Raw genomic sequence first — 24,957 nt, 5'->3', positions numbered from 1 at the left:
AGGGCTCCATGGTCCTTTGTCCGGAAGGGATTCCTACTTCTGAGGAGAAATCCATAGAGCGAGACTGAGGAACTGAATGTGTGTGTCCCCTAATCAAATGTTGAAGCCCTAACCCCCAGTGTGCTAGTATTTGGAGGTGGAGCCTTTGGGAGGTAATTAGGTTTAGATGAGGTCAGGAGGGTGGGGCCCCTGATGTATAACGTCCTTATAAGAGCAGAAACAGAGACCAGAGCTTACTCTCTGTTCACCGTGTGAGGACACAGCAAGAAGGCAGCCATGTGTAAGCCAGGAAAAGGGCTCTTACCGGAGACTGACTCAGCTGGCACCTTGATCTTGGACTTCCCAGGCTCTAGAATGGTGAGAAATAAATAGTTAAGCTGCCCAGTCTGTGGGGTTTCGTTATAGCAGCCTGAACAAGCAAGAGTTCAGTTGGTGCCTGTAGGTGAAGCAGGCACTGTCCACGGGGACCCAGAGGCCTATTGTCCTATAGCTGCCTGAAGTCCCACATTCCTCCCCCACCAGTCCCTACAGGCCCTGTAAGGGCTCTTTACCTTTTATTAAAGAGCTGCTTAAAATGAGGGCCTGGCGGGCCACCTGCACGGGGGAGCAGGCAGACTCGCGGACGGCACCCGCGAGACAACAGACTTAGAACGCGAACTCCAGGAGCGCGCGCAGGGCGGCTGGCGGGCCACCTGCACCGGGGAGCGGGCGGACCGCGGACCCGCACTCTGGAAACGGCAGACTGAGTCCGTGAGCCGGGAGCGTGCACCACCAAGCATCTCACGGAGCTCCGGAGCTCCGGTGTGCTCACTGGATCGAGGCTGAGACCGGGAGCTCCGGGAGCGTCCGCGGGGCGGCTGGCGGCTGGAGGGCCACCTGCACGGGGGAGCAGGCGGACTCGCGGTCAGCACCCGTGAGACACCAGACTGAGACGGGGAGCTCCGGGAGCCCGCGCGGGGCGGCTGGCGGCGGGCGGGGTTGGAAACACAAAGGACAGAGACGTGCCGGCCCTGGAAGTGAGGGCTGGGACGCCGGGTGTGGGGCGCACAGCCCGGGATGCTGCAGGGTTGAGCAGCACCAACAGAAACAGAGTTAAAGTGGCCAGAACATCAGTGGAGAACGATCCGCGATCCCTCTGTTCTGAGACAGAGGCTGAATTTCAGCCGCTGCTGCTCTCTCAGAAGAGGCATAGCAAACCGCCAGGGAAAGCCGCCAGAGAACAAAAGCCCGGAAATACCGGCTCACAGGGTGCCCATCCCCATCCCCCCTCGCAAGGGACACAGAGACTCTACCCAAACAGGGTTTTCTGAGTACCTGCAGGCAGGCCCCTCCCCCAGAAGGCAGGCTGAAAAATCAAGAAGCCCACAACCCGGAGCGCCTGAGTGGCGCAGTCACCAAGCACCTGTCTTCGGATTAGGGTGTGATCACAACGCTCCGTAAGGAGTCCTTCATCGGGCTTCTCCACCGGGAACCTGCTTCTTCCTCTCCCACTCCTCTGCTTGGGTTCCCTTTCTTGCTGACTGTCTCTCTCTCTCTCAAATAAATAAATAAACTCTTTAAGGAAGAAGCCCACATCCCTAAGATCTCTATAAAACAAGGGCGCACGGCCTGGGTCCCAGTCAACACTTGGGCTCTGGACAACCCTGCAATCTCTCTTCATCAGAATGACGAGAAGGAGAAGTCCCCCCCAGCAAAGAAAAGATAATGAGTCTGTGGCCTCTGCCACAGAATTGGCCTCGGCCACAGAATTAATACATATGGATGTATCCCAATTATCAGAAATGGAATTCAGAGCAACAATGGTCAAGATGATGAGTAAACTTGAAAAAAGCATCAGAGAAAGCGTTGCTGAGAATATAGAATCCCTAAGGGCAGAAATGAGAGCGAATCTGACAGAAATTAAAAATTCTATGAGCCAAATGCAGTCAAAACTAGAGGCTCTGACGGCCAGGGTCACCGAGGCAGAGGAACGCGTTAGCGAATTGGAGGATGGGTTAGTAGAAGAAAAAACGAAAATAGAAGCTGGTCTTAAAAAAATCCACGCCCACGAATGTAGATTACGGGAGATTACTGACTCTATGAAACGATCCAATGTCAGAATCATCGGCATCCCTGAAGGGGTGGAGAAAAACAGAGGTCTAGAAGAGATATTTGAACAAATTGTAGCTGAAAACTTCCCTAATCTAGCAAGGGAAACAAGCATTCGTGTCCAAGAGGCAGAGAGGACCCCATCCAAGCTCAACCAGGACAAACCTACGCCACGGCATGTCATAGTGCAATTCGCAAATATTAGATCCAAGGATACAGTATTGAAAGCGGCCAGGGCAAAGAAATTTCTCACGTACCAAGGCAAAGGTATCAGGATTACGTCAGACCTGTCTACAGAGACCTGGAATGAGAGAAAGGCTTGGGGGGGCATTTTTAAAGCTCTTTCAGAGAAAAACATGCAGCCAAGGATCCTTTATCCAGCAAAGCTGTCATTCAGAATTGATGGAGAAATAAAGACGTTCCAAAATCGCCAATCATTAACCAATTTCGTAACCACGAAACCAGCCCTACAGGAGATATTAAGGGGGGCTCTATAAAGGTAAAAAGGCCCCAAGAGTGATACAGAGCAGCAAGTCACAACCGATACAAAGACTTTAAAGAGAAATGGCATCATTAAAATCATATCTGTCAATAATCTCTATCAATCTAAATGGCTTAAACTCTCCCATAAAACGCCACAGGGTTGCAGATTGGATAAAAAGACATGACCCATCCATTTGCTGTCTACAAGAGACTCATTTTGAACCCAAAGATGCATTCAGACTTAGAGTAAGGGGATGGAGTACCATCTTCCACGCAAATGGACCTCAAAAGAAAGCTGGAGTAGCAATTCTCATATCAGATAGACTGGATTTTAAACTAGAGGCCATAGAGAGAGATACAGAAGGGCACTATATTATTCTTAAAGGAAGTATTCAACAAGTGGATATGACAATTATTAATATATATGCCCCCAACAGGGGAGCAGCAAGATACACAAGCCAACTCTTAACCAAAATAAAGAGACATATAGATAAGAACACAGTAATAGTAGGGGACCTCAACACCCCACTATCAGAAATAGACAGAACACCCTGGCAAAAACTAAGCAAAGAATCAAAGGCTTTGAATGCCATACTCGACGAGTTGGACCTCATAGATATATATAGAACACTACACCCCAGAACCAAAGAATACTCATTCTATTCAAATGCCCATGGAACATTCTCAAGAATAGATCATGCTCTGGGACACAAAACAGGTCTCAGCCAATACCAAAAGATTGAAATTATCCCCTGCATATTCTCAGACCACAACGCTCTGAAATTGGAACTCAACCACAAGGAAAAACCTGGAAGAAACTCAAACACTTGGAGGCTAAGAACCATCCTGCTCAAGAATGACTCGATAAACCAGGAAATCAAAAAACAAATTAAACAATTTATGGAGACCAACGAGAATGAATACACAACGGTCCAAAACCTATGGGATACTGCAAAGGCAGTCCTAAGGGGGAAATACATAGCCATCCAAGCCTCACTCAAAAGAATAGAAAAATCTAAAATGCAGTTTCTATATTCTCACCTCAAGAAACTGGAACAGCAACAGAGGGACAGGCCTAACCCACTGACAAGGAAGGAGTTGACCAAGATTAGAGCAGAAATCAATGAATTAGAAACCAGAAGCACAGTAGAGCAGATCAACAGGACTAGAAGCTGGTTCTTTGAGAGAATCCATAAAATTGATAGACCACTGGCAAAACTTGTCCAAAAACAAAGAGAAAGGACTGAGATTATTAAAATTATGACTGAAAAGGGAGAGGTCACGACCAGCACCATTGAAATTGCAAGGATTATTAGAAACTTTTATCAACAGCTATATGCCAAAAAACTAAACAATCTGGAAGAGATGGAGGCCTTCCTGGAAACCTATAAACTACCAAGACTGAAACAGGAAGAAATAGATTTCTTAAATAGGCCAATTAACTATGAAGAAATTGAGTCAGTGATAAACAACCTTCCAAATAATAAAACTCCAGGCCCAGACGGTTTTCCTGGGGAATTCTACCAAACATTCAAAGAAGAAATAATACCTATTCTCCTAAAGCTATTTCAAAAAATAGAAACAGAAGGAAAGCTACCAAACTCATTCTATGAGGCTAATATTACCTTGATCCCCAAACCAGGCAAAGACCCCCTCAAAAAGGAGAATTACAGACCGATTTCTCTAATGAATATGGATGCCAAAATCCTCAACAAGATCCTTGCTAATAGAATCCAACAGTACATTAAAAGGATTATCCATCATGACCAAGTGGGATTCATACCTGGGATGCAAGCATGGTTCAACACTCGCAAATCAATCAATGTGATACATCATATCAACAAGAAAAGACTCAAGAACCATATGATCCTCTCAATTGATGCAGAAAAAGCATTTGACAAAATACAGCATCCTTTCCTGATTAAAACCCTTCAGAGTGTAGGAATAGAGGGTACATTTCTCAATCTCATAAAAGCCATCTATGAAAAGCCTACTGCAAGCATTATTCTCAATGGGGAAAAGCTGGAAGCCTTTCCCTTAAGATCAGGAACACGACAAGGATGCCCACTCTCGCCACTATTATTCAACATAGTACTAGAAGTCCTTGCAACAGCAATCAGAAGACAAAAAGGGATCAAAGGTATCCAAATCGGCAAAGAAGAAGTCAAACTGTCTCTCTTTGCAGATGACATGATACTCTATATGGAAAACCCAAAGGAATCCACTCCCAAACTATTAGAAGTTATAGAACAATTCAGTAAGGTGGCAGGATACAAAATCAATGCCCAGAAATCAGTTGCATTTCTATACACGAATAACGAGACTGAAGAAAGAGAAATTAGGGAATCCATCCCATTTACAATAACACCAAAAACCATACGTTACCTTGGAATTAACTTAACCAGAGACGTAAAGGACCTATATCCTAGAAACTATAGATCACTTTTGAAAGATATTGAGGAAGACATAAAAAGATGGAAAAATATTCCATGCTCATGGATTGGAAGAATTAACATAGTTAAAATGTCCATACTACCCAGAGCAATCTACACTTTCAATGCTATCCCGATCAAAATACCGAGGACATTTTTCAAAGAACTGGAACAAATAGTCCTTAAATTTGTATGGAACCAGAAAAGGCCCCGAATCTCCAAGGAACTGTTGAAAAGGAAAAACAAAGCTGGGGGCATCACAATGCCGGATTTCGAGCTGTACTACAAAGCTGTGATCACAAAGACAGCATGGTACTGGCACAAAAACAGACACATCGACCAATGGAACAGAATAGAGAACCCAGAAATGGACCCTCGGCTCTTTGGGCAACTAATCTTTGATAAAGCAGGAAAAAACATCCGGTGGAAAAAAGACAGTCTCTTCAATAAATGGTGCTGGGAAAATTGGACAGCTACATGCAAAAGAATGAAACTTGACCACTCTCTCACACCATACACAAAAATAAACTCCAAATGGATGAAAGACCTCAATGTGAGACAGGAATCCATCAAAATTCTAGAGGAGAACATAGGCAACAACTTCTATGACATCGGCCAGAGCAACCTTTTTCACGACACATCGCCAAAGGCAAGAGAAATAAAAGATAAAATGAACTTATGGGACTTTATCAGGATAAAGAGCTTCTGCACAGCCAAGGAAACAGTCAAAAAAACTAAGAGACAGCCCACGGAATGGGAGAATATATTTGCAAAGGACACCACAGATAAAGGACTGGTATCCAAGATCTACAAAGAACTTCTCAAACTCAATACACGAGAAACAAATAAACAAATCATAAAATGGGCAGAAGATATGAACAGACACTTTTCCAATGAAGACATACAAATGGCTAACAGACACATGAAAAAATGTTCAAAATCATTAGCCATCAGGGAAATTCAAATCAAAACCACACTGAGATACCACCTTACGCCAGTTAGAATGGCAAAGATAGACAAGGCAAGAAACAACAATTGTTGGAGAGGATGTGGAGAAAGGGGATCCCTCCTACATTGTTGGTGGGAATGCAAGTTGGTACAGCCACTCTGGAAAACAGTGTGGAGGTCCCTTAAAAAGTTAAAAATTGAACTACCCTATGACCCAGCCATTGCACTACTGGGTGTTTACCCCAAAGATACAGACGTAGTAAAGAGAAGGGCCATATGCACCCCAATGTTCATAGCTGCATTGTCCACAATAGCCAAATCATGGAAGGAGCCGAGATGCCCTTCAACAGATGACTGGATTAAGAAGCTGTGGTCCATATATACAATGGAATATTACTCAGCTATCAGAAAGAACGAATTCTCAACATTTGCTGCAACATGGACGGCACTGGAGGAGATAATGCTAAGTGAAATAAGTCAAGCAGAGAAAGACAATTATCATATGATTTCTCTCATCTATGGAACATAAGAACTAGGATGATCGGTAGGGGAAGAAAGGGATAAAGAAAAGGGGGGTAATCAGAAGGGGGAATGAAACATGAGAGACTATGGACTATGAGAAACAAACTGAAGACTTCAGAGGGGAGGGGGTGGGGGAATGGGATAGACTGGTGATGGGTAGTAAGGAGGGCACGTATTGCATGGTGCACTGGGTGTTATACGCAACTAATGAAGCATCAATTTACATCGGAATCTGGGGATGTACTGTATGGTGATTAACACAATATAATAAAATAAAATTTAAAAAAAAAAAAAATGAGGGCCTGGGATTCTTCCTACCTGTTTCTTGCATGGTGTTAGATATTTTTAAAGTGTTTTCCTTTGATCCCGGAAGCAATAAGCACTCTTGAGGCAGGATTAAGATTTCATGCTTTAAGGGAAGGGGAAGCTGAATGTGCACAAACCAGGTGCCTACTATGTGCCAGCTACTGTCCCAGGCAGTGGGCAAAATGAGCAAAAATCTTCACCCTTGCAGAGCTGCATTCTGGCAGAGGCACACGATAAACCATGGACCTTATATAGTACATTAGAAGGAGGTCGTGCTTGAGTAGATTAGACCTAAGTCAGTGGAATTAGGAAGTCTGGAGTGGGTGAGGACAGGAGGTGGGACGCAATTTATAAAAAGTGGTCAGAGCAAGCCTCAATGACAAGGTGATGCTGAGCAAAGATTTGCTGGAGGTGAGGGAGTTAGCCATGTGGATATCTGGGTGAATTATGTTCCAGACAGAGGGAACAGCCATGCCCAAGCCCTATGACAGGACATGCTGGAGTGCTTGGGGAACAGCTTGAGGAATAGGTGGCTGGTGTGGATGGAGGAAAGCAAATGTAGGGCAAAAAGGAGCTGACGTTAGAGGGGTCACACCAGGGAAGGTCTCATAGGTCATTGTGAAGACTTGAGTTTTATTCTGAAACAGGACCCATGGGAGGGAAGGAGAAGAAAAATGACATGACCAGGCCTATATTTTAAGAAGGTCATTGTGACTTTGTGGATGGTGGCAAGGGTGGCTGGTCGAGTTCTTGGGAGGCCACTGAAGTAATCCTGGTGATGGGGTATTGGCGGCTAACAGCAGGGCAATAGATGTAGAGGGAAATGGTCAGATTCTCCATGCATTTTGAAGAGTGAGCCACCAAGATTTCCTGATCAGTTGGTAGTGGGTTGTGCTGGAGCAGGTAAGGCACCCATGACCCTAATGTATTTTAGTGGAGTGATTGGAAGGATGGAGGAGGGTTGGGAAGGTGCAGGTCATCAAGTTGGGGACAGAATCATGAACTCAGTTCTGGCTGGCTGAGGTTGAGATATCCAAGTGGGACTGTCAAGTAGATGGCAGCCCAAGATCCTAGAAGTGGGAGAAATTTAGCTTTTCCAGGTCTGTCTGTTATTTCATGATGATTTTCTCTCTTCCATTAGTTTTGGGAACTGGACAATAGAAAGGGGCATGTACAACAAATGTCACATTTGCTTTGGTATGTGAAAGCCAGAGTTTCCCCAATGCCAGAAGCTCTTTACATGAATGCCCTGGGTAGGGCCAGCAGCTCCCATCATGGTGCAAAGATCTGCTTGGCCTGCTCTGTGAAGGTGTGATTGTTCATACCACCCTCTCCGTTTAGATCGTGAGGCTTTGGAAGATAGCACTGGATTGCTCATCTCTGGGTTCTCATGCCCAGCTTTTGAGGTGACCTATGGCAAATGACTCAGTGAATGGCTGATGTCACCTAGAGAAGCACAACCCTCTGACCCCCAGTACAAGGGTTTGAAGTAGCCAACTTCAAAGGAGCACCAATGATTGCAAAGTCTTTGGATGGTATTTCTTACTGTAGCTGTAGAATTTAGTATGGGCTGTGGAGCCCGACAGCCTCTTAGGGACACCTGCCTTTCCTGGGGAAATCTTGAATCTATCTTCCACATTTGTTATTCTTTTGGTTTTTCTTTTATTGAAAATTGCTCATTCATATTCTTTATCCATTTTTTCCCTTCTTTTGGGTTGTCTGCTTTTTGCCTTTTGATCTGCAGGAATTCTTTATATACAATGGCTACTGATCTTTTGTCAAGTTGCAAATATCTACTTCCAGTAGTGGTTTTCTTTTCATTTTGTTTCTGATATCTTTTGTTCATAGAATTAAAAATTTTATTATAGTCAAATTTATGATCTTTTCCTTTATGGTATGTTCTTTTTGTGTCTTTTGACAAATCTCTTTATAATATTTCTTAATATATTCTAAAAGTTTTACAAGTTTTATTTTTCATGTTTAGATTTTTAATTCATTTGGAATTGATTTTTGTATGTATAACTTATGTATATCCTACAAAGTGAAGATCTGTTTTTATATTTTCTCATATGGATAACACTGTCTTTGTATCATTTGTGGAAAAATTTATTCCCACTCATTTTAATGCCAACTCTCTCATACATTGTTTTATATAGACGTAGATCTATTTCTGGGCTCTCTTACTCTGCTCCATTTTGCTATTTGATGGTCCCTGGGTCAATCCCATACTGCTTGAATGCCTACAGCTTTATTATAATTCCTGATATTTGATAGAGCAAACATTTCTATCTGTGTCTTTTCATTAAAAGTTTTGTGTCTTTTTTTTGGCAAAATATTTTGGCCAGATATATTTTAGAGTCACTTTGTCAAATGCCATGAAATATCCTGTTGGATTTTAATTGGAATTACATTGAATTCCTAGCATAATTTGGGGACAATTGATATTTTTATGGTATTGAATCTTTAAACCCATGAGCATGGTAAGAATCTCCATTTGTTTACATTTACTTTAATTTTTTTCAATGCTGTCTTAGAACTTTCTTTATAAAGGCAGGGCTACAATTGTGTAGATTGTGTATCTCAGTCTATGTAACGATGCCCATGGAGTTGTGCAATGTATAAACTTCTGGCTACTCAGGACCAACATGTGTATAAGTCTTGCACAACTATTTTTGGACTTATTTCTAAGGATCTTATAGTTTTGTTGCTATTAGAAGTATATCTTTCAAAAATTTAAATTTTTAAATTTAACATTGCTGGTATATATGTGTGTGTGTGCATACATGTATGCACACACACATATCTAGTATTCAGTGGACTTGCTGAACTCTTTATTAGTTTTAATAGTTTGTAGGGTTTTTTAAGATTTTTCTTTGTAGACAGCCATAATATCTGCAGATAATAAAATATTTGTTTCATCTTTTCTAATCCTTAAACTTTTTTAAAAGTGCAATGAGTGAATAAATTTCAACACTGTATTTAAAAATACAGAAAACTATATGTTGGGATAATTATGGCAATATGAATATAAACTGGATGGAATTATTGTTAATTTTTTAAGGTGTTGAGGTTATGTAGAAACATGATTTTATTCTTTAAAAATTTTTTTTGGGGGGCCCCTGGGTGGCTCTGTCAGATAAGCATCTGACTTTGCCTCAGGTCATGATTTCAGGGTCTGGGGATTGAGCCCCATATTGGGCTCTGCACTCAGGGGGAGTCTGTTTCTCCCTCTGCCCCTCCCCCTGCTTGTGCTCTCTCTATTTCTCAAATAAATAAAATCGTAAAAAGATTTTTCTGTTGTTGTTATTTGCGTATAGTTGGCACACAATGTTACATTAGTTTCAGGTGTATGACATAGTGACTCAACTTTTCTATATGTTGTGCTGTGCTCACCACAGGTGAGATACCATCTGTTACCATACAACACAGATATAATACCACTGACTATATTCCCTATGTGGTGCCTTATTCATCCCATAACTGGGAGTCCTTACATGAACTTTTAAAAAAAGGTTTATTGTACTTCTAACTGATTTTAAAAATCTGTTTGTAGTGAAATTATCACTCCTCTTTTCAATCTTTTAATGTGGTGAATTAAACAGGTATGTTTTCTAGTATTATATCTTGCTTTCCTGGTAGCAGCTTTCCTGGTGGTTATGATATATTGTTGTTTTTATTCATTACTGGATTTCATTCGCTAATATTTTTTTATTATAATAATATTTTTCTTACTGTATTATGTTAGTCACCATACAGTACATCCCTGGTTTTTGATGTAGTGTTCGATGATTCATTACTTGCGTATAACACCCAGTGCACCATGCAATACATGCCCTCCTTACTACCCATCACCAGCCTATCCCATTCCCCCACCTCCCTCCCCTCTGAAGCCCTCAGTTTGTTTCTCAGAGTCCATAGTCTCTCATGCTTCATTCCCCTTTAGATTACCCCCCCTTTATTTATGTATCCCTTTCTTCTCCTACCGATCTTCCTAGTTCTTATGTTCCATAGATGAGAGAAATCATATGATAATTGTCTTTCTCTGCTAGACTTATTTCACTTAGCATTTTCTCCTTCAGTGATGTCCATGTTGCAGCAAATGTTGAGAATTCGTTCTTTCTGATAGCTGAGTAATATTCCATTGTATATAGGGACCACACCCTCTTAATCCAGTCATCTGTTGTAGGGCATCTCGGCTCCTTCCACAGTTTAGCTATTGTGGACAATGTGCTATGAACATTGGGGTGCATATGGCCCTTCTCTTCACTATGTCTGTATCTTTGGGGTAAATACCCAGTAGTTGCAATGGCTGGATCACAGGGTAGCTCAATTTTTAACATTTTAAGGGACCTCCACACTGTTTTCCAGAGTGGCTGTACCAACTTGCATTCCCACCAACAATGTAGGAGGGATCCCCTTTCTCCACATCCTCTCCAACAATTGTTGTTTCTTGCCTTGTCTATCTTTGCCATTCTAACTGGCGTAAGGTGGTATCTCAGTGTGGTTTTGATTTGAATTTCCCTGATGGCTAATGATTTTGAACATTTTTTCATGTGTCTGTTAGCCATTTGTATGTCTTCATTGGAAAAGTGTCTGTTCATATCTTCTGCCCATTTTATGATTTGTTTATTTGTTTCTCGTGTATTGAGTTTGAGAAGTTCTTTGTAGATCTTGGATACCAGTCCTTTATCTGTGGTGTCCTTTGCAAATATATTCTCCCATTCCGTGGGCTGTCTCTTAGTTTTTTTGACTGTTTCCTTGGCTGTGCAGAAGCTCTTTATCCTGATAAAGTCCCATAAGTTCATTTTATCTTTTATTTCTCTTGCCTTTGGAGATGTGTCGTGAAAAAGGTTGCTCTGGCCGATGTCATAGAAGTTGTTGCCTATGTTCTCCTCTAGAATTTTGATGGATTCCTGTCTCACATTGAGGTCTTTCATCCATTTGGAGTTTATTTTTGTGTATGGTGTGAGAGAGTGGTCAAGTTTCATTCTTTTGCATGTAGCTGTCCAATTTTCCCAGCACCATTTATTGAAGAGACTGTCTTTTTTCCACCGGATGTTTTTTCCTGCTTTATCAAAGATTAGTTGCCCAAAGAGCCGAGGGTCCATTTCTGGGTTCTCTATTCTGTTCCATTGGTCGATGTGTCTGTTTTTGTGCCAGTACCATGCTGTCTTTGTGATCACAGCTTTGTAGTACAGCTCGAAATCCGGCATTGTGATGCCCCCAGCTTTGTTTTTCCTTTTCAACAGTTCCTTGGAGATTCGGGGCCTTTTCTGGTTCCATACAAATTTAAGGACTATTTGTTCCAGTTCTTTGAAAAATGTCCTCGGTATTTTGATCGGGATAGCATTGAAAGTGTAGATTGCTCTGGGTAGCATGGACATTTTAACTATGTTAATTCTTCTGATCCATGATCATGGAATATTTTTCCATCTTGACCAAGTGGGATTCATCCCTGGGATGCAAGCATGGTTCAACATTCACGAATCTATCAGTGTGATAGATTATATCAACAAGAAGAAAGCCAAGAATCATATGATCCTCTCAATAGATGCAGAAAAAGCATTTGACAAAATACAGCATCCTTTCCTGATTAAAACCCTTCAGAGTGTAGGGATANGAGTGTAGGGATAGAGGGTACATTCCTCAATCTCATAAAAACCATCTATGAAAAGCCTACAGCAAATATTATTCTCAATGGGGAAAAGCTGGAAGCCTTTCCCTTAAGACCAGGAACACGACAAGGATGCCCACTCTCGCCATTATTATTCAACAGAGTTCTAGAAGTCCTTGCAACAGCAATCAAACAACAAAAAGGGATAAAAGTTATCTAAATAGGCAAAGAAGAAGTCAAACTGTCTCTCTTCGCAGATGACATGATACTCTATATGGAAAACCTAAAAGAACCCCCAAACTACTAGAACTTATAGAGTAATTCAGTAATGTGGCGGGATACAAAATCAATGCTCAGAAATCAGTTGCATTTCTATACACGAAAAATGAGACTGAAGAAAGAGAAATTACGGAATCCATTCCATTTACAATAGCACCAAAAATCGTATGTTATCTTGACATTAACTTAACCAGAGACGTAAAGGATCTATATTCTAGAAACTACAAATCACTCTTTTTTTTCACTTTTTTTAAAATTTTATTTTATTATATTATGTTAATCACCATACAGTACATCCCCAGATTCCGATGTAAAGTTTGATGCTTCATTAGTTGCGTATAACACCCAGTGCACCATGCAATACGTGCCCTCCTTACTACCCATCACCAGTCTATCCCATTCCCCCACCCCCTCCCCTCTGAAGTCTTCAGTTTGTTTCTCATAGTCCATAGTCTCTCATGTTTCATTCCCCCTTCTGATTACCCCCCTTTTCTTTATCCCTTTCTTCCCCTACCGATCATCCTAGTTCTTATGTTCCATAGATGAGAGAAATCATATGATAATTGTCTTTCTCTGCTTGACTTATTTCACTTAGCATTATCTCCTCCAGTGCCGTCCATGAGGAAACTACAAATCACTCTTGAAAGACATTGAAAAAGACACAAAAAGATGGTTCACTAATATTTTATTCATGACATTGATAGTTACATTCATGAGTATAACTGAACTATAATTTTCCCTACTGTGTTATCCTTGTCTGGTTTTATATCACGGTTACACTAGGGTCATCAAAGGAGCTATGGAACATTCTTCCTGTCCATTTAAATAGTTTGTATAATATTGGGATTATCTATTCTCTGACTGTTAATTTAGAACTCATCCTAAAATTATCTGGCATCTGGGCTTGATTTCTCTCTGTGTCTCTATTTCTCTCTCTTTCTGCAGATTTTAAACTACTGATACCTTTGATGGAGATTAGTCTATCAGCTTTTCCATTTCTTATTGAGTCAGCCTTGTTAAGCAGTATTTGTTAGGAAATTGTCTAAATTGTTGAATGTGCATGAAGTTTTAAATAATTCTCTGTCTTTTAAAAATTGCAGCCTCATTTTTCACTAATTTCTGCTCTTTGTCATTATTTTCCTTCCACTTTCCTTGGGTTGCACTTGTTTTTCTCACTATGAAGTTGATGCTTTGCTTTTTTAATATTCGCCTCTTCCTTCTGATGTGATATAAGCATCAAAGACTCTAGTTTCTGTTTAAGTACCACCAGGAGTTTTGGTACCTAGTACTTTTATTATTCATTTTTCAGGATCTTCTAATTAATATTTTGATTTCTTTTTTAGCCTGTGAGTTAGTCATAGATTTATTTCTACATCCTCAAATGTGTGGGGTTTTTTTGTTATTGATTTCTAACTTGATTGCATAATACAGGATCTTTGAAATTTTTTGAAACTGGCATTAGGCTTAGTATAAGATCAATTTTGTTAATATTCCTGTGTTGTTGAGAATTTTGTATACTCCTTGATTGTTGTGCTTTATAATTGTCCAATCAGTCGATCTTGTTAATTGCATTGTTCAAATTTTCTATATCCTTACAATTTTTTGATATGCTTCATCTGCTAATTCCTGAGAGGGGGCTTAAAAATCTTTCAGGACAGTTGTGGATTTCTTTCCTTGGAATTAGGTCAATTTTTGCTTTATAAATATGAAGCTATGTTTTTGGTTGTATATAATCTAGAATGTTTGCATCATTCTGCTGAATTCTTTCTTTTTTCCATTATATAGTGTAGTCTCTATTTTTCTTAATAACGCTATTCTTTTGGTTAATATTTCCCCAATATATGTTCTTTTACATTCTTTACTTTTAGTTTTTATGTATCTTTGGGTTGTAGGTGTGATTCCTGTAAATGGTCTATTTCTAGATTATCCTTTTAATCCAACCCAACAATCCATGTTTTTATTTTTAAACAGGAAAGTTTAGTCAATGTATATTTAGTGTGATTACTGATGTATTTAGATTTTATTCTAACACCTTATTGCACCTTATTTTGTGCCATTTGTTTTGCTTTTTCTATGACTTTCCCCTTTCTTTTTTAAAAAAGATTTTATTTATTTGAGAGTGTGTGCTCACGTGAGAGAGGGAGAGAGAGAGAGAGAGAAGAGAGAAGGAGAGAGAGCATGCGCATGAGGCATGAGCAGCTGGGAGGGGCAGAGGACTCCCTACTGAGCAGGGAGGCCACCTCAGGCTGGATACCCAGGCCCTGAAATCACGACCGGAGCTGAAGGCAGATGCTTAACCAACTGAGCGACCCAGGTGCCCCTGCCCTTTCTTTCTTTTCTTTTATTGGCATGACAGAGTTTTCTTATTCCTCTTTTTAATCCTCTGATTGTTTGGAAGTTATGCATTCTTATGTATATTATCATGTGAACTTTTTAAACCCTTTTTTAACACATAAACTGCCCTCCCCCAGTTTTATTGAGATAAAATGACACATAGCACTGTATAAATTTAAGGTATACAGCATAATGATTTGACTTACATATATTGTGAAATGGTCACCACATTAAGTTTAGTTAACATCCATCATCTCATATAGATATCAAAAAAAAAAAAGAAAAAAACTTTTTTTTTCTTGTGATGACAACTCTTAGGATCTACTTTTTTAAACAACTTTCAAATATATTATACAGACGTGTTCGCTGTAGTCATCATATTGTATGTTGCATCCTTGTACTTACTTATCTTATAACTGGAAGTCTGTGCCTTTTGAACACTTTAATCCAATTCTTGCTCCCACCATCCCTGTCTCTGGTAACCTCAAGTCTGGTCTCTTTTTTTAATGAGTTGTTTGTTTGTTTGTTGTTTTTAGATTCCACAATATAAGTGAGATCATACAGTGTTTGTCTTTCTCTTTCTGACTTATTTCATTTAGCATGCCCTTGAGGTCTAACCATCCTATTGTAAATGTCAGGATTTCCTTCTTTTTGAGGCCAATTAATATTCCATTGTATCTATCTACACTACAACTTCTTTATCCATTCACCTGTCAATGGACACTTAAGGCTATTTCCATAACTTGGTTATTGCACATAATGCTACTATGAACATGAGGGTGCTGATATCTCTTTAACATCGTGTTTTTGTTTCCTTCAGGCATGTTCCCAAAAGTGGAATTGTGGGATTATATGGTAGTTCTAGTTTTAATTTTTTGAGGATCCTCTATGTTTTCTACAGTGGCTGCACTAGTTTACATTCCCACCAATAGTGCACAAGGTTCTCTTTTCTCCATGTCCTTGCCAACACTTGTTTCTTGCTTTTTTGATAACAAACAATTTGACGGGTGTGAGGTGGTATCTCATTGTGGTTTTGACTTGCATTTCCCTGATGATGAGTGATGATGAGCATCTTTTCGTGTACCTGCTGGCCATTTGTATAACTTCTTTGAAAAAATGTGTATTCAGGTCTTTTACCCATTTTAAACATTGGATTATTTGTTTTTCTTACTATTGAGTTGTATGAGTTCTTTATAGATGTTAACCCCTTATCGGATATATGATTTACAATCCCCCCCATTCTCTAGGTTGTCTTTTCATTTTGTTGGTGGTTTCTTTTGCTGTGTAGAAACCTTTCAATTTGGTATAGTTCCATTTATGATTTGGATATGATATCACATCCAAAAGATCATTGCCAAGACCCACATCAGGGATGTATTTGCTGTTTTCTTCTACGAGTTTTATGGTTTCTGGTTTTACATTTAAGAACATTCAATGGAGCAAAGGCAGTCTCTTCAGTAAATGGTGCTGGGAAAATTGGATATTCACATGTAAAAGAATTCAACTAAACCCCTCCCTTATAGCACAAATATCCACTTGAAATGGATTAAACACATAAACTTTCCTTGTCTGCTTACCTTATTACCTATTGCTTGTTAACTCTCATTCTGGTAGGTTTTCTGGTAGTAGACTTTTTGTCTCTGGTTCTCTGCTGTATTCATAGTGCCTTGAGAAGTTCCTGGAACATAGTAGGAGCACAATAGATGCCGAATAATTGGACTTTGTTGATACTTAACCTTTAAGTGCATTTAGGTTATATTCCTCCACATTAGTCATCATTGTTATTGTTATTATTGAGTGGTTGCCACTTTTTCTCTTCATTAAGCAAGACATATTTCAATGAGAAAAAAAATGTATTCCCTCCCAAACTAGGGTAAGCCTTATGCTTGATGAATCACATTGCTGGGTCCCAAAGATACTGCATCTTCCAGTAGTGGTTTCTTCACCTCACAAAGCGCATGCTGTTCAGGGCCCTTCAAGAATTCTACAGGCAAAGAGTCTCTGCAATATTGAGTGCTGCCCCAGGTTCATCTGTCGGCCAAGGAGAATGAATCTTTAACATACGTGTCAGGGATTTTAGGACAGGGCTCCCCAGTCCTCCCACCCTTTCCCACATCATTTCCCTTCTCACTATTGGATCATTCCCATGAACAGACAAATGTGCTGCATTTCTCCCATCTGGGAAGCAACACTTTCTGACACTGCTTCCTCCTCCAGATACTGCCAGAGATGGGGCATGCTTCGAGCTGGAGCTGGCAGGGCCACAGATGGATTGGCTGCATCAGAGGGAATGATGTTGAGACTGACACTGGGTTTTTGGTTTTCTCTCTTTGCAGAGATCTGCAGGCAGTTCCATATAAAGCTTGCATCCCTGAAATGGAGGCAGGAGTAGGAAGGATCATAGCTGGGTAAGGGCCCAGGCTCCTTGGGCCACTGGTCATCCTTGGGGAGCCTGGAGCATGTCCTTAGCTGGTCTCTAGACAAGATCTAACTTCCCTGCTGTTTCCAGACCTCTGGGGTCTACAGGAGTATGGATTTACCTCCTAGGCACAGCAGTACTTCTGGGTCCTGGAGCAAATAGGGAGTGAATCCCAGAGATACTTTATGGGACACTCCTTAGACTGGAAGAAGCCCTGCCATTGAGAGACATCAAATCCTAAGTCGCCTAAGATGGGCAGAGCAGTAAGAGGAGTGGGACTGGCTCAGTGAGAGGGATGTTCGTCCCCAGAGGCAGGTATAACAGGCCTTTCAAATAGGCTGCGGACAGCTGTGTTGTTCTACTGTCAACACTGCTTCAAGGTAGGCCCTGTCATGTTGGCACCAAGGCTCCAGGCATCTCCAGGGTGCTAGGGTGTCACCTTGGTCCTCCTCAACTGATCAGACTCAAGAAGCCATGGGCCTCCCTTCTCACTTGGGGGTAGCACACAGTAGGACAGCTTCCCCAGGTCCCACTTGAGCCCCACTGAAGGGCCCACTGAATTATCCCCTGCCCTCACCATGTGTGCCCCATGAGTAGGGTCAACCTCACTGACTCCCACCCCCTCCCCATCCCAAGGGGGGCATCTCCTCAGCCAAGTCAGGAGAACAAATACGGCCATGTGTGCTAAATGTATCGTGCAGAGCCTGGCATACACTGTACAGTTTCTAAAGATCCTCATCTCCTATCACCGGCTTTGCTTGTCATCTTAGCTGAGTTGGGCTCTAGGCCTCCGTGTAATCATCTGCTAAACAGAGTAAATAATCTCCATTCTCCTAGCCTCCCAGGACTATTGAGAGAAGAAAATTGAGGTGTGGACTCGAAAAATGCTTAATCTAAGCTTGATCACTGGTTTGGCCCCCACCCACCAGGCTGAGTGGGATTTCTCAGCCTTTGTATCTACTGTGTTCTGAGGCAGCATTTGGCTGCTAAGAGCCCCACCTATGTAACCTCCCTTGAGGACCCTGACCCATCTCCCTCAATAAGATTAGGTACCCCTACTCCACTGCAGAGCTCATCACTCTCTGCTTTGCCTCCTGGTCTGTCCTTATGAGCAAGATCGGGGAACAATTCAGACCCAGGTCCTTGGATACAGCAAGGTTCGACAAGCAACCCATGATGGCTTTTTATTTTTTATTTTTTTTAATGTTTTTTTATTATATTATGTTAGTCACCATACAGTACATCTCTGGTTTCCGATGTTTCATTAGTTGCATATAACACCCAGTACACCATGCAATACGTGCCCTCCTTACTACCCATCACCAGCCTATCCCATTACCCCACCCCTCTCCCCTCTGAGGCCCTCAGTTTGTTTCTCATAGTCCATAGTCTCTCATGCTTCATTCCCCCTTCTGATTACTCCCCCCTTGCTTTATCCCTTTCTTCCTTACCGATCTTCCTAGTTCTTATGTTCCATAGATGAGAGAAATCATATGATAATTGTCTTTCTCTGCTTGACTTATATCACTTAACATTATCTCCTCCAGTGACACCCATGTTGCAGCAAATGTTGAGAATTCGTTCTTTCTAATAGCTGAGTAATATTCCATTGTATATATGAACCANCTTGCTTTATCCCTTTCTTCCTTACCGATCTTCCTAGTTCTTATGTTCCATAGATGAGAGAAATCATATGATAATTGTCTTTCTCTGCTTGACTTATTTCACTTAGCATTATCTCCTCCAGTGACACCCATGTTGCAGCAAATGTTGAGAATTCGTTCTTTCTAATAGCTGAGTAATATTCCATTGTATATATGAACCACAACTTCTTAATCCAGTCATCTGTTGAAGGGCATCTCGGCTCCTTCCACGATTTAGCTATTGTGGACAATGTGCTATGAACATTGGGGTGCATATGGCCCTTCTCTTCACTAAGTCTGTATCTTTGGGGTAAATACCAGGAGTGCAATGGCTGGGTCATAGGGTAGCTCAATTTTTAACTTTTTAAGGGACCTCCACACTGTTTTCCAGAGTGGCTGTACCAACTTGCATTCCCACCAACAATGTAGGAGGGATCCCCTTTCTCCACATCCTCTCCAACAATTGTTGTTTCTTGCCTTGTCTATCTTTGCCATTCTAACTGGCGTAAGGTGGTATCTCAGTGTGGTTTTGATTTGAATTTCCCTGATGGCTAATGATTTTGAACATTTTTTCATGTGTCTGTTAGCCATTTGTATGTCTTCATTGGAAAAGTGTCTGTTCATATCTTCTGCCCATTTTATGATTTGTTTATTTGTTTCTCGTGTATTGAGTTTGAGAAGTTCTTTGTAGATCTTGGATACCAGTCCTTTAGCTGTAGTATCATTTGCAAATATCTTCTCCCATTCTGTGGGCTGCCTCTTAGTTTTTTTAACTGTTTCCTTGGCTGTGCAGAAGCTTTTTATCTTGATAAAGTCCCATAAGTTCATTTTATCTTTTATTTCTCTTGCCTTTGGAGATGTGTCGTGAAAAAGGTTGCTCTGGCCGATGTCATAGAAGTTGTTGCCTATGTTCTCCTCTAGAATTTTGATGGATTCCTGTCTCACATTGAGGTCTTTCATCCATTTGGAGTTTATTTTTGTTTATGGTGTGAGTGAGTGGTCAAGATTCATTATTTTGTCTGTAGCTGTCCAATGTTCCCAGCACCATTAATTGAAGAGACTGTCTTTTTTTTTACCAGATGTTTTTTCCTGCTTTATCAAAGATTAGTTGTCCAAAGAGCCGATGGTCCATTTCTGGGTTCTCTATTCTGTTCCATTGGTCCATGTGTCTGTTTTTGTGCCAGTACCATGCTGTCTTTGTGATCACAGCTTTGTAGTACAGCTCGAAATCCGGCATTGTGATGCCCCCAGCTTTGTTTTTCCTTTTCAACAGTTCCTTGGAGATTCGGGGCCTTTTCTGGTTCCATACAAATTTAAGGACTATTTGTTCCAGTTCTTTGAAAAATGTCCTCGGTATTTTGAAATCGGGATAGCATTGAGTGTAGATTGCTCTGGGTAGCATGGACATTTTAACTATGTTAATTCTTAGGATCCATGAGCATGGAATATTTTTCTATCTTTTTGTGTCTTCTTCAATGTCCTTCAAGTGTGATTTGTAGTTTCTAGAGTATAGATCCTTTACATCTCTGGTTAAGTTAATTCCAAGGTAATGTATGGTTTTTGGTGCTATTGTAAATGGAATGGATTCCCTAATTTCTTTCTTCAGTCTCATCATTCGTGTATAGAAATGCAACTGAGTTTTGGNCAGTCTCGTTATTCGTGTATAGAAATGCAACTGATTTCTGGGCATTGATTTTGTATCCTGCCACATTACTGAATTGCTCTATAAGTTCTAGTAGTTTGGGAGTGGATTCTTTTGGGTTTTCCATATAGAGTATGATGTCATCAGCGAAGAGAGACAGTTTGACTTCTTCTTTGCCAATTTGGATACCTTTGATCCCTTTTTGTTGTCTGATTGCTGTTGCAAGGACTTCTAGTACTATGTTGAATAATAGTGGCGAGAGTGGGCATCCTTGTCGTGTTCCTGATCTTAAGGGAAAGGCTTCCAGCTTTTCCCCATTGAGAATGATATTTGCTGTAGGCTTTTCATAGATGGTTTTTATGAGATTGAGGAATGTACCCTCTATTCCTACACTCTGAAGGGTTTTAATCAGGAAAGGATGCTATATTTTGTCAAATGCTTTTTCTGCATCAATTGAGAGGATCATATGGTTCCTGAGTCTTTTCTTGTTGAAATGATGTATCACACTGATCGATTTGCAAGTGTTGAACCACGCTTGCATCCAGGGATGAATCCCACTTGGTTATGATGGATAATCCTTTCAATGTATTGTTGGATTCTATTAGCCAGGATCTTGTTGACGATTTTGGCGTCCATATTCATTAGGGAAATCGGTCTGTAATTCTCCTTTTTGATGGGGTCTTTGCCTGGTTTGGGGATCAAGGTAATATTGGCTTCATAGAATGAGTTTGGTAGCTTTCCTTCCGTTTCTATTTTTTGAAATAGCTTAAGGAGAATAGGTATTATTTCTTCTTTGAATGTTTGATAGAATCCCTGAGGAAAGCCTGGGGTTTTGTTTTTTGGAAGGTTGTTTATCGCTGACTCAATCTCTTCATAATTAATTGGCCTGTTTAAAAACTCAATTTCTTCCTGTTTCAGTCTTGGTAGTTTATAGGTTTCCAGGAAGGCCTCCATCTCTTCCAGATTGTTTAATTTATTGGCATAAATCTGTTGATAAAAGTTTCTAATAATACTTCCAATTTCATTGGTGTTGGTCGTGACCTCTCCTTTCTCATTTATAATTTTATTAATTTGGGTCCTTTCTCTATTCTTTTGGATGTCTTGCCAGCGGTTTGTCTTTTTTATTGATTCTCTCAAAGAACCAGCTTCTAATCCTGTTGATCTGCTCTACTGTAGTTCTGATTTCTAATTCATTGATTTCTGCTCTAATCTTGGTCAACTGCTTCCTCGTGAGTGGATTAGGCCTGTCCCTCTGTTGCTGTTCCAGCTTCTTGAGGTGAGAATATAAAAACTGCATTTTAGGTTTTTCTATTCTTCTGAGTGAGGCTTGGATGGCTATATTTTTCCCCCTTAGGACTGCCTTTGCAGTATCCCATAGGTTTTGGAGTGTTGTGTTTTCATTCTCGTTGGTCTCTGTAAATTGTTTAAATTGCTTTTTGATTTCCTGGTTTATCGAGTCATTCCTGAGCAGGATGGTTCTTAGTCTCTAAGTGTTTGAGTTTCTTCCAAATTTTTCCTTGGGGTTGAGTTCCAATTTCAGAGCATTGTGGTCTGAGAATATGCAGGGGATAATTTCATTTTTTTGGTATCGGTTGAGACCTGTTTTGTGTCCCAGAACTTGGTCTATTCTTGAGAATGTTCCATGGGCATTAGAATAGAATGAGTATTCTTTGGTTCTGGGGTGTAGTGTTCTATATATATCTATGAGGTCCAACTCGTTGAGCATGGCATTCAAAGCTCTTGTTTCTATGTTGGTTTTCTGCTCTGGTGCTCTGTCTATTTCTGATAGTGGAGTGTTGAGGTCCCCTACTATTAATGTATTTTTATCAATATGTCTCTTTATTCTGGTTAAGAGTTAGATTGTGTATCTTGCTGCTCCCCTGTTGGGGGCATATATATTTATAATTGTCATATCCACTTGTTGGATACATCCTCTAAGAATAATATAGTGCCCTTCTGTATCTCTAACTGTAGTCTTTAGTTTAAAATCCAATCTGTCTGATATGAGAACTGCTACCCCAGCTTTCTTTTGAGGTCCATTAGCTTGAAAGATGGTATTACATCCCTTTACTTTCAGTCTGAATGTATCTTTAGGTTCCAAATGAGTCTCTTGTAGACAGCAAATGGATGGGTCATTCCTTTTTATCCAATCTGCAACCCCATGGCATTTTATGGGAGCATTTAGGCCATTTACATTGAGACTGATTATTGAGAAGATATGATTTTAATGATGCCATNGCTACCCCAGCTTTCTTTTGAGGTCCATTAGCTTGAAAGATGGTATTACATCCCTTTACTTTCAGTCTGAATGTATCTTTAGGTTCCAAATGAGTCTCTTGTAGACAGCAAATGGATGGGTCATTCCTTTTTATCCAATCTGCAACCCCATGGCATTTTATGGGAGCATTTAGGCCATTTACATTGAGACTGATTATTGAGAAGATATGATTTTAATGATGCCATGTTGCCAGTCAAGTCTTTGTTTCTATAGATTGTGACTTTCTGTTATGTATCTCTTGGGGCCTTTTTACTTTTATAGAACCCCCCTTAATATCTCCTGTAGGGCTGGTTTTATGGTCACGAAATTGGCCAATGACTGGCGATTCTGGAAGGTCTTTATTTCACCATCCATTCTGAATGACAGCCTTGCTGGATAGAGGATCCTTGGCTACATGTTTTTCTCTGAAAGAGTTTTAAAAATGCCCCCCAAACCCTTTCTCTCATTCCAGGTCTGTGTAGACAGGTCTGTCGTAATTCTGATAACTTTCCCTTGGTATGTGAGAAATTTCTTTGCCCTGGCTGCTTTCCATACTGTATCCTTGGATCTAATATTTGCTAATTGCACTATGAAGTGACGTGGCATAGGTTTGTCGTGGTTGAGCTTGGGAGGGTCCTCTCTGCCTCTTGGACACGAATGCTTGTTTCCCCTGTTAGATTAGGGAGGTTTGCAGCTACAATTTCTTCAAATATCTCTTCTAGACCTCTGTTTTTCTTCACCCCCTCAGGGATGCCAATGATTCTGACATTGGATCGTTTCATTGAGTCTGTAATCTCCCGTAACCTACATTCGTGGGTGTGGATTTTTTTAAGTCCAGATTCCATTTTACCTATTTCTTCTACTAACGCATCCTCCAATTCGCTAATACGTTCTTCTTCCTCAGAGACCCTGGCCGTCAGAGCCTCTAGTTTTGACTGCATTTGGCTCTTAGAATTTTTAATTTCTGCCAGAATCGCTCTCATTTCTGCCCTTAGATATTCTATATTCTCATTAACATTTTCATTAATACTTTCTTCAAGTCTACACATCATCTTGACCATTGTTACTCTGAATTCCATTTCTCATAATTTGGTTATATCCTTATCCATTAGTTCTGAGGCAGAGGCCACAGACTCATTTTCTTTTCTTTGCTGGGAGGGACTTCTCCTTCTCATCATTCTGATGAGGAGAGGATGCAGGGTTGTTCAGAGCCCAAATTATTGACCAGGACCCAGGCCCTGTGCCCTTGTTTTATAGGGATCTTAGGGATGTGGGCTTCTTCTTCTTTTTTATTTTTTTTTAAAGATTTTATTTATTTATATGACAGAGAGACAGCCAGCAAGAGAGGGAAGACAAGCAGGGGAGTGGGAAAGGAAGAAGCAGGGTCCTAGCAGCAGAGCCCGATGAGGGACTCATTTTTGGAATGCTGGGATCACGCCCTGAGCCAAAGACAGGCGCTTAATGACTCCACCACCCAGGCACCCTGGGATGTGGGCTTCTTGATTTTTCAGCCTGCCTTCTGGGGGAGGGGCCTGAAGCACAGATACTCAGGCAGCCCTGTTTGGGTAGAGTCTCTGTGTCCCCTGCGAGGGGGGATGGGGATGGGCACGCTGTGAGCCGGTATTTCCAGGCTTTTGTTCTCTGGGGGCTTTCCCTGGCGGTTTGCTGTGCCTCTTCTGAGAGTCAGAGCATCAGTGGCCTAATCTCAGTCTCTGTCTCAGAACAGAGAGATTGCAGATCGTCCTCCACTTATGTTCTGGCCACTTTAACTCTGTTACTGTTGGTGCTGCTCTACCCTACAGCATTCTGGGGATGTGCGCCCCGCACCTGGCATACCAGACCTCACTTCCAGGGCTGGCACGTCTCTGTCCTTTGTGTTTCTAACACCGCCAGCCGCCAGCCACCTTCCGCCCCCTGCGCGCTCCCGGAGCTCCCGGTCTTAGTCTGTTTCCAGAGAGCACGCCGGAGTTCCGGAGCTCCGTGAGAAGTC

The sequence above is a fragment of the Ailuropoda melanoleuca genome, chromosome 2, assembly GCF_002007445.2.
Source record: "Ailuropoda melanoleuca isolate Jingjing chromosome 2, ASM200744v2, whole genome shotgun sequence".
Classification (NCBI taxonomy): Eukaryota; Metazoa; Chordata; class Mammalia; order Carnivora; family Ursidae; genus Ailuropoda; species Ailuropoda melanoleuca.
This window is presented reverse-complemented; position numbering follows the sequence as displayed.